General features: G+C 37.6%; 1 protein-coding gene across 1 annotated transcript in view; it reads left to right on the plus strand.

Moving 5' to 3' along the window:
• The window catches only part of LUZP2 (leucine zipper protein 2), a 429,813-nt gene that overhangs the window by 319,731 nt on the left and 99,260 nt on the right, over positions 1-10,822 (plus strand). The gene's annotated exons all lie outside the window — the stretch shown is intronic.

Below are 10,822 nucleotides of genomic sequence, written 5' to 3' on the forward strand. Positions count from 1 at the left end.
TCTTCTGCCTCAGTTATTCTGCTATTGATTCCTTCTAGAGAATTTTTAATTTCATTTATTGTGTTGTTCATCATTGTTTGTTTGCTCTTTAGTTCTTCTAGGCCCTTGTTAAATGTTTCTTGTATTTTCTCCTTTCTATTTCCAAGATTTTGGATCATCTTTACTATCATTACTTTGAATTCTTTTTCAGGTAGACTGCCTATTTCCTCTTCATTTGTTTGGTCTGGTGGGTTTTTACCTTGCTCCTTCATCTGCTGCATATTTCTCTTTTGTTTAACTTACTGTGTTTGGGGTCTCGTTTTCACAGTGTGCATCTTCATAGCTCCCATTGTTTTTGGTGTCTACCCCCAGTTGGTGAGGTTGGTTCCATGGCTTGTGTAGGCTTCCTGGTGGAGGGGACTGGTACCTGTGTTCTGGGGTGAGACTGGATCTTTTCTTTCTGGTGGGCAGGGTCATGTCTGGTGGTGTGTTTTGGGGTGTCTGAGACCGTATTATGATTTTAGGCAGCCTCTCTGCTAATGGGTTGGGTTGTGCTCCTGTCTTGCTAGTTGTTTGGCATAGGGAGTCCAGCACTGGAGCTTGCTGGCCGTTGGGTGGAGCTGGGTGTTAGTGTTGAGATGGAGACCTCTGGCAGAGCTCTTGCCGATTGATATTACGTGGAGCCGGGAGGTCTCTGGTGATCCAGTGTCCTGGACTCGGCTCTCCCACCTCGGAGGCTCAGGCCTGACACCCAGCTGGAGCACCAAGACCCTGTCAACCACGCAGCTAAGAATAAAAGGAAGGAAAAAAAGGAAGAAAAAAAATAAAATAAAGTAAAATAAAATAATAATAAAATTTAAAATAAAATTTTAAAAAGATAAAAAAATAAAAAAAGAAGAGAGCAACCAAACCAATAAACAAATCCACCAATGATAACAAGCACTAAAAACTAAACTAAGATAAACATAAAAATCAGAAAAAATCAGTCTCAGACAGCTAACCCCAAGTCTACTTTTGCTCCCAAAGTCCACTGCCTCAATTTTTGGAACATTTGTTGTCTATTCAGGTATTCCACAGATGCAGGGTACATCAAGTTGATTATGGGGATTTAATCTACTGCTCCTGAGGCTGCACGGAGAAATTTCCCTTTCTCTTCTTTGTTTGCACAGCTCCTGGGGTTCAGCTTTGGTTTTGGCCCTGCCTCTACATGTAGGTCGCCTGAGGGCGTCTGTTCCTGCCCAGACAGGAGGGGGTTAAAGCAGCGGGTGATTAGGGCTCTCTTGCTCTCTCAGGCTAGGGGGAGGGAGGGGTACGGTAGTCATAATTGGAATGCGGGGCAAGCCTGCTGCAGCAGAGGCCAGCATGACATTGCAACAGCCTGAGGCACCTCATGTGTTCTCCCGGGGAAGTTGTCCCTGGATCACAGGACCCTGGCAGTGGTGGGCTGCACAGGCTCCTGGAGGGTATGGATAGTGACCTGTGCTTGCACTCAGGATTCTTGGTGGCTGCAGCAGCAGCATTATTGTTTCATGCCCATCTCTAGGGTCCAAGCTGACTACTGCGGCTCACGCCTGTCTCTGAAGCTCACTTAGGCAGTGCTCTGCTTTCTGTGGGCACACAGGGAAGGAATACCCTCTCCTCGCGCACCCCGAAACAATGGTCTCTTGCCTCTTCGGCAGGTCCAGACTTTTCCCCTGACTCCCTTTGGCTACTTGTGGTGCACTAGCCCCCTTCAGGCTGTGTTCACGCCGCCAACCCCAGTCCTCTCCCTGGGATCTGACCTCCGAAGCCTGAGCCTCAGCTCCCAGCCCCCTCCTGCCCCAGCGGGTGAGCCGACAAGCCTCTCAGGCTGGTGAGTGCTGGTCGGCACCGATCCTCTGTGCGGGAATCTCTCCGCTTTGCCCTCTGCACCCCTGTGGCTGCGCTCTCCTCCGTGGCTCTGAAGCTTCCCTCCCGCCCAGCCCCCATCTCCGCCAGTGAAGGAGCTTCCTAGTGTGTGGAAACCTTTCCTCCTTCACAGTTCCCTCCCAGAGATGCAGGTCCCGTCCCTATTCTTTTGTCTCTGTTTTTTCATTTTTCTTTTGCCCTATCCAGGTACCTGGGGAGTTTCTTGCCTTTTGAGAAGTCTGAGGTCTTCTGCCAGCATTCAGTAGGTGTTCTGTAGGAGTTGTTCCACATGTAGATGTATTTTTGATGTGTTTGTTGGGAGGAAGGTGATCTCCACATCTTACTCCTCCACCATCTTCCAAACAGCTTGACAATTAACTTTAGACCAGCCCTAGACTGTTTCTCCTTGTGTCTGAGATGCTGGGATGAGCCTTGAGTTGCTGACCTTTTCTACCTATTCTTCTCCTGTCCATCGTGTTGCGTGTATGTTTTGGCTTAGCCAGCTGTCCTCCCACTCTGAGGGGCCCTCAGCCTTTACTAAGTTCAGCTGACTTTGCACAGGTCCTTGCTTGGAGCATATATAGAGCAGTGGCGCCATCATGAGACCTTTGCGGAAAGTAACTCTTTTTGTGGGACTTGCCTGGTATACTGCTATTTCAGTTCTAGGCACAACAGCCACTAATTGATGCACTGGTTTCTTTAGGTCCTAAATGCTTCTATTTTTTAGTACATTAAAGCTTTTTTTTTTTTTTCAGTGAGAAACATCTGTTTCTTCTGGGCACACTTAAAGTTCAACATGTGCTTCTGAGCAGAAATTGTCTTAGGTTCTGAAATTATAGATTAGAAATTATGACCTTTTGTAGAGTCAAATTTGAGCACCTAGAAGCACTGCTCAGGGACATGTGACATCCTCAGATAGCTTTTCATCTCTAATTAAAATAGAAAGCAATTACAGTAAGATCTCTGTTCTAAGCATAATTCTTTATTTTGAATATAACATTAAAAGAACAGTGAAGAAAACACACAGCAATTTCATTCATTATACATTTTTTAAATGCTTTGTTTTCTATATCCTTTATCTTAATGGTGATGCCAACCATAATTTCAGAAAACAAGGGCAAGTTATTTTTCTCCTTTGAGTACTTCTTTTGGTAACACATTTAGATGTTCCCCTTTGTCTTGGCAGGAGACATTTGAGAAGCATATTTGTGAATTTACTTGACTTTTCATTTCATTTCATTGCTGTTACTCAGTTACTAGGGTGTTTGTTGACCTACACATTATAAAAGAGAAGAATGCAATTACCACTGAAGGTAATTGCATGGAAAGCTGCTGCAACCGACACAGAGGAATTTTAAATAGGACAGTTCTCCGTAAATTTCATAGTTTATAAAAAGGAATGTACAGCTTATGACGGCAAGAGCAGAATCCATAAGTAGTATACACTGGGAGTCTTTTACCATGACAACACTATCACTTCAATCATTGACCCTGATATGTCTCTAAAGATTTCTTCTTTATCTTCTTGCCTACCATTATAATTTGAATTTAACAAACCCCATTTGAGAAACAAGTCAGATCAACTTGTTACATAAGTTTTCAACAATGTAGAACCTTCACATTAGAAGTATCTTGTAATACCTCCAACTCTAGCCTCTTGCACAATATTGGCTAATCTCCCTGACCACATTGTCTCTGATTGTAAATGTTCAGTGATTAAGATTCACAATATTCCAAAGCAGGGTTTTTTCCTTCTTACAAAATTCTGATGAAGAATCCCCTTCTCACGCTCAATTATAGTTGATTTTTTGTGTATCTATCTGATTCCCACAGAGATTCCAAGCTCATTCTATAAAGTAATGTGTTTTTCCCCACAGTCTCTTCTTTTGGTTCCCTCTTTATTCTTTGTCTCTGTATTCTTTTCCCTTTCTATTCTTCATGCCCACACCACTGAGACCCTTTCAGAAGGAGAATTTAACATGATATAATTGTTTTTCAGTCCCAGGAACATTTGTGGTTTCTTAGCCAAGAGTAGAACTCAGTTTACTCCTGATGATGAAATAACCTGGGAAGGCAAAGTGGAGTGCATTATTTGAGTAGGCAATGAAAATCATTTCAATGCTTGCAATTCATGCTACTTAGCCAGACACCAAAATTTACAGTCACCAGCACACATTTTTCCGTTTTCTTCCCAATCACATAAATCTCTTCTTTTTTTTAATTGAGGTGTAATTGACAAATAACATTACATTGGTTTCAGGTGTACAGCATAATGATTTGATATTTGTATATGTTGCAGAGTGATCACCAGAGTAAGTCTAGTTATATCCATCACCATAAATATTTACAATTGGATGTGTGTGACAAGATCTTTTAAGAAAGATTATTCTCTTAATAACTTTCAAATATGCAATATAGTATTACTAACTATAATCACCATGATGTACATTACATCCCCATGACTTATTTATTTTATAACTGGGAGTTTGTATCGTTTGGCCCCCTTTACCTATTTCATCCACCTCCCACCCACTGCCTCTGGCAACCACCGGTAATCTTTTCTTTTGTGAAAGTCACAACTAGCATATCCTCCCACCCTGCTCCAACCATTGCTACTCCAACTCTTCTAGAAGCAGAAGTATGAAAATTCCCCATGGCTGGGAAAATCCATATGGGATATATTATATGATGTGCAGAAACTGTATGATCATATTTTGGGTAAAATCTTTTAGCGTAATCATTGCTTCTTGCAGCAAGTCAGATAAAACTTATAGCACAATTACGAAGCACCTACTATGGGACCTAAGAGTGCTTTGCATGCTGCGAGAGAAAGGGAAAAGCACTTCTATTTTACAGCTTTGACTAATCTATATGTAAAAAGTCTTACTTATATCAACCGTAAGCCATCATCTACTGAATATTTTGTCCATTTCTTCTTCCTTAGTGAATGTACCTTGATGTGGCAAAAAGAACGTGTGGTTGCAGTCAGGGAATTGGGTTCTTTATTATCTCTTTCTCTTACCTGCAAACTGAGGTTAAGTAGTCACTTAGCCTTGTTGGGTATCAATTCCTCTTTTAGTAAACTATGGATAATATCCATACACACACTTCAAAGTTATTTAACAGAATCAAATGAGATTATATATGCAAATGAATTTTGCGAAATATTTTACACACATTCCATTATCAATGAATTGTTTTGTTTTTGTTTTTCCAGAGGGAAGTATGCTTCTTAGAATAATACCAGGTCACTTTTTCAGAGTCTAAACAAATGTTCTTAGTCTCATTCAAGAAATGTGTCACATCTTTTCAACTCAGGCCTTCATACTTTACAGTCTCTGGGATGTATAAAACTGTATTCCAGGCCCTTTTATTTCTCCTTTAAGATATAGAGTTGACTTGGAAGCCTGGCGCAGATCAGTTCATCTCCTTCATTTTAAGCAAATATATACTTTAAAATTTTATCTATAAACAAAGGCAAAAGGATCTTCAGAACATTCTAGAGAGAAAACAGCTCATGCTTTTTAGTATTTATACAGCAATCAAGGACTAAAGGCATAATAGCTTTTCAGAAATGAAATTGTTGGGGTATATATATTTTTTCCTAATAAAGTTTTACATGAGTCTTTTTATTAAAGAAATGGATATAGAGGCCAAGAACTAGATGCAATTTCTTAATATAATTGCAGTTGACCATTGTCTGGTGTCAGAGATGTGAAAGATTACATTCTCTTTTCCAACTGCCTTTAACATATTGTTTGCAGGAATAATAAATGGAAATTGTCTCTAATCTAATCTAATTAGTTGTGTAAGAAGCCTTTGCTATAATAATTTGGTTTCATGCTTGGGTTTATCTTGGACAAATTTGATATGCCAATATACTGATAATTTATTCATTAAACTCTGTAAAATCTTCTAAAATAATAATATTGAAAATAGCCCTCTGGATTTTTTTTGTTTCAAGCTGTGCAGAACCTATGTTAACTTAATATTACAATTCTCCTCCTTTCTTCAGGTATTGAATTTGTTTTTACTTTAGATACATTGTGGATAACAGCTATCTTACATTTAATGTTTTCACTTATTTGAGCCCTTTTATTTGCATACTGCTTAGATTTTAATGTTATCTTAACGTGTAAGAGTTTGGTAGCAATCAAGCACAGTCTTATAGACTGCCTATTCAATTTTGGCTGTTTTGATAATAATACCCAGCTTTACTGAATGAGGATGGTCTGTTGGTGTCTCATACATTTTAACATGTGTAGGGATCACACGTGTGTGTGTCTTGTTAAGAGGATATTCTGATTCAGTAAGTCTGGGATGGGGCTTGAGATTCTGCATTTCAAACAAGACCCTAGGCAGTGCTGACTGTATTGGTCTATGAGCCACACTTTAAATTACAAGGCCCTAGGGCATTTAATTAATGATGTGAAAGGGTTTTACTTTTCTTTTTCTTAATTTAAAAATTCTATAGACATTGCTGTTGTGGAAAGGAGCATTTGAAATGAGGTGATTTGAGTTACCTTTCAGACTTTTCACTTAACTTACTAATGTTTCTTTTGTATATGGACCTCTGAAAGAGGGTATTTGCATTTGTTATTTAACATCTCCGCACCCCCCGCCCCGCCCTCTTTTTCACTCATCACAGCTGACATTTTGTAGCAGGCACAGGGTAAAAAAAATTGGATGGTAAGTTGCCTTGCCCTCAGTCAGTAAGGGTGATAGGGTAGTTTACAATTAATTTTAATACATTATGGTAAGCGTTGTATAAGCACTTTATCTACCACTCTTGGGGGAGGGGTCGTGAAGGAGGGTCAAAGATCAATAGAATAATTACTACATTGGGACCAGCTTCATGGAAGAGTGACACTGGATTAGATCTTGAGGGCATTGCATCAAAGTTTACACCTGGTAGTTAGTAAATATTTGTAGAAATGAAGGAAAGAAAGAAGGAAGGGAAGAGTCAATGAGTAAGTGAGGAATGCTGTCTTTCTTGAGAAAACAGTCTAACATGCATTACTGTTTAATAAGTTGTCAAAGGAACTTGCTGAAATGTATGGTAAATGTGGAAAGAGGCCAGAAGAGATTGGGGAAAGAAAAAATGGTGCCAAATCATGAGGGACATTGACGGTGATGTTAGTAATTTCGAGAGAAAAGTGTCAATAATTTTATGAATAGTTTCTTCTCTTTGTTAGTGGGAAAAATGTTCAAGTTCCTGCTGACTTGTGTTTGGAAATCAGCTTCCCTCTCTGATTCGTTCTTCTCCATGGGGCCTGGGCATGGCTTATCTTTCCAGTCAGCAAGGTATATGTCAGTAACTACTCGGCACCTTGTAGGTGCTTCTGACTGATCAGCAGGCCCACAGGTTCTGGTTCTGTTTCTGTTTTCATTTTTGTTTTTTTCTTTTACTAGTTACCAACTTAAATGTCTTTTGACTTTCAAGTGAATATAGGACAAAAGGAGAGAGGAAAGGAGGCTGGTGATATGGAAGCATTATTCTCAGTACACCAAAAAAAACCCCACATTGCAGTCTAATATTTTCATATTTCTTTTTAATAAGCAATTTAATGAAAATGGAAACTGTATTGCTACTTAATGGGGTATAAACATTTTCTCATTTAAAATTATCTACTAGGCTGTGAAAAGAGAAGTAGAATCAAATATTCTGAGTAATGGGAAAAAAATGGGAGCACTTGGATTGGTCTTACCTATTTTAGGCATTTATTAAGCCTGTATTTTATTCACAACTGTTCTTACCATCTTCATTTCCAACCCATATAAGAGGCAGGATTGTGCATCAATTAAAAGCAGAGACTCTAGATCCAGGCCTCTGTGTTTAATACTGTCAATTTCAGTATGGATTTGAACAAGAGAAGAAACATATGTCTCTTTTTTTCTCACCTGTAAAATGAGATTAATGAGATAGCTTCTGTATAATACAGTTATTTTGAGAATCTAGTGAACTGATACAAGTAAATGATCAACTTACAATAGTGTCTGGCACATATTAAATGCACAATAAATATTATCTATTGTTGTTAAAAGAAAAAGGATCATTCTTTTTGATCATAATATTGATAACCAAGTGTTTGTCGTTCTAACACTAACTTGGATAGAATCCAGGCTCTTTCTACTCTTGAGCTGAATAAACTCTGAGCTATTTTCCCAGCTGCAAAATGGTAATCATTACTACACTATAGAAGTGGTGGTTGTATAGATAGTGTATGTGAATCAGCAAGTGCTGATTGCCTTCATCTTCCCTTCTAGTATTTTGTTTTAATATATGCAGACAGAAATATAAAGATAAGCTTTTTGTCCCCATTTTTGATGTTGCTCATAAGCAAGCCTGAGAGAAGATTGAGAGGTACAGTTGTGTTTAGGTGGGAGGGACATAAATGGAATCCTCAGGGTATCACACTGGGCACAGCCTCATGAATTCTCTCGTCACCTCAAGGGAAATGTGGAAAGTCAATTTTTTTCCCCCAGCATCCATATATGACAGTGGTGTGGCACCATGAGGTGTCAGCAATCAATGCATTATACTTCCTAATTCTACCAAGCTTTTTCTCATATCACATTTGGGTTTTGCTTTGCTAATTATGATTTTCCAAAAGAGTGCTAAGATTTTCATTCAAAATTTTATACAATAAATTATAATAGTTCTTATTTTGAAGGTTACCTCTTTAATCTCTCTGTTGAGTAAAAAGTATATTAATCTCAATCTCTAATTGCACAGGTATGACAAAGAAAAACCAGTCTCTAAATTAGAGCTAATCCACTAGAGCCAAGCAGAAATTAAAGAATTCAACAGATGTTTCTCAAATAAATTCTATGTGTCAGACATTGTATTAGATGCAGTTTATGTAGCAGGAAACAATCCAAATATAGTACTTTCTATAGGGAGTTTATGTCTATTTCAGATAAGTGGAGGCTTTGGGTAATGCCCGGCATTCCAAAGCAACATCATTTGCACTCTGTTTTTGTGATAGAACCTCACACCTCTAACCGTGAATTCCCACAAAAAAGAAAATTTGTTATTATTTATTTATTTATTCATAATTAGCTCTATTGAAGTATAACTTGCATTCAACAAAATTCATCATTTTTATTGGACAATTCATTGACTTTTGAAATATATACTGTGTAACTGTCAACATAATCAAGACATATTCCATTGCCATAATCTCAAAAATAAAAGTTACCTTAGGCCCCTTTAGTGTCAGTCCTCTCCCCCACCTCCAAACTATTGTTTGTGCCTTTTCTAACATGTCATAGAAATAAAAACAGTATAATGCTTTTGAATTTATCCATGTTGTTGCATCAGTCAATCATTTGTTCCTTTTTAGTTTCATTTCATCTAATTTAATTTTCCTAGATGGATATACCACATTTTTAAAAAATTCACCAGCTAATTATTACTTTGGTTGTTTCCAGTTTGGGGCTATTGTGACTAATGCTGCTATGAACACTCAAACGGTACTCTTTGAGTGCACATATATTTTCACTGTTCATGGGTAAATTTTGAAGTAGAATAGTTAGGTCACATGGTATGTTTAATTTTGTAAGAAACTGCCATATTGTTTCTAAATTGAATGTACAATTGCATTCCCAGCAGCAAAGTATAAGATATCAATGCACTCTACTTTCCTGCCAGTACTTGGCTTGATCAGTCTTTTACATTTTACCTTTTCTAATCATGTATAATGGTCAAGCATGTATTTATAATTTGCATTTCCCTAAGGTTAATGATGCTGAATACTTTTCATATGCTTACTTTACATTTGTGTATCTTCCTGGTTGAAATGTCTATTTAAATGTTTTATTCTTTTTAAAAAAGAGTTTTATTTTTGTATTGGATTGTTATCTAATAATTGAATCATAACGGTTATTTATAGATTCTAGGTATAAGTTCTTTATTAGATGTATATTTTGCAAATGATGTCTCCCACTATGTGGTTTGGTTTTCATTTTCTTAGCTGTGACTTTCATAGAGAAAAAAATGTTTTCTTTTTTATTAAATCAGAGTTATAAATGTTTCCTTGATATTAGAACTTTTTGTGTCTAAGAAATATTTGCCTAATCTAAGGTCCTAAAGTGTTGCCTCTTTTGACAAGGTTTGTGTTTTCTTTTAGACATTTTATATTTTTTGGCCCTTATAATTAATGTCTATGGTCCACCTCATTAAGCTTTGTATAAAGTATGAATTAGTGGATTGGGAAGATTTTTTTTTCTTTGTTGATATTCAGTCGTTTCAGTTTCACCCTAATTTATTTTTAACATAGTAATGATTGATCTTAGAATTGACCAGCTGATGGTATAGAAGCATGCCCAGAGTCGTGCACAAACTCTTACGCCACTTAATCCATGGGTTCCTACATAGGAAGTCCATATACAACTTCTTGATTAGAGGTGTGTGGTGACTCCTTGCTCTTACACTGCAGCACAACGCTTAAGTACTCTGAAGCTAGAGCATCACTGACTAGAGTGATTTTAGTCAAATTATTTCAACTTCTGGGTCTTAATTTCTTCATCTGTAAAACTGGGAAAGTTCATAGTTTTGTGCAATGTTGAATAAATGTAAGTTCCTCTTCTCCTCATCTTCCTCCTTCATCTCTTTCATTAGCATCGTGTTTAAATCAGGGAAAATTTATTTGCCCAATTCTCCTCTACACTACTAGAATGTAGTGCTCTGAGGTCAGTTGTCCCATGCTGGGTTTTACTGTAGTTACCTGTGTGTCTGCCACCTTTCTTTATAGAACTGAAAGTTCCTTTGTTTTTGTGAGGCAAACTCATCTAATACTGATTTATTCTAATTTACCTAGTAAAGAAATTGAGTGCCACTATCCCTGTACTAAGTACTTCACCTATGTTCCATGGGCAGAAAAATAAGATATGGTTTTCAATCAAAAATTCCACAGATAATAATAGCAATTACTATTTTAAATGTTGAATATTG

The sequence above is a fragment of the Eubalaena glacialis genome, chromosome 10, assembly GCF_028564815.1.
Source record: "Eubalaena glacialis isolate mEubGla1 chromosome 10, mEubGla1.1.hap2.+ XY, whole genome shotgun sequence".
NCBI lineage: Eukaryota > Metazoa > Chordata > Mammalia > Artiodactyla > Balaenidae > Eubalaena > Eubalaena glacialis.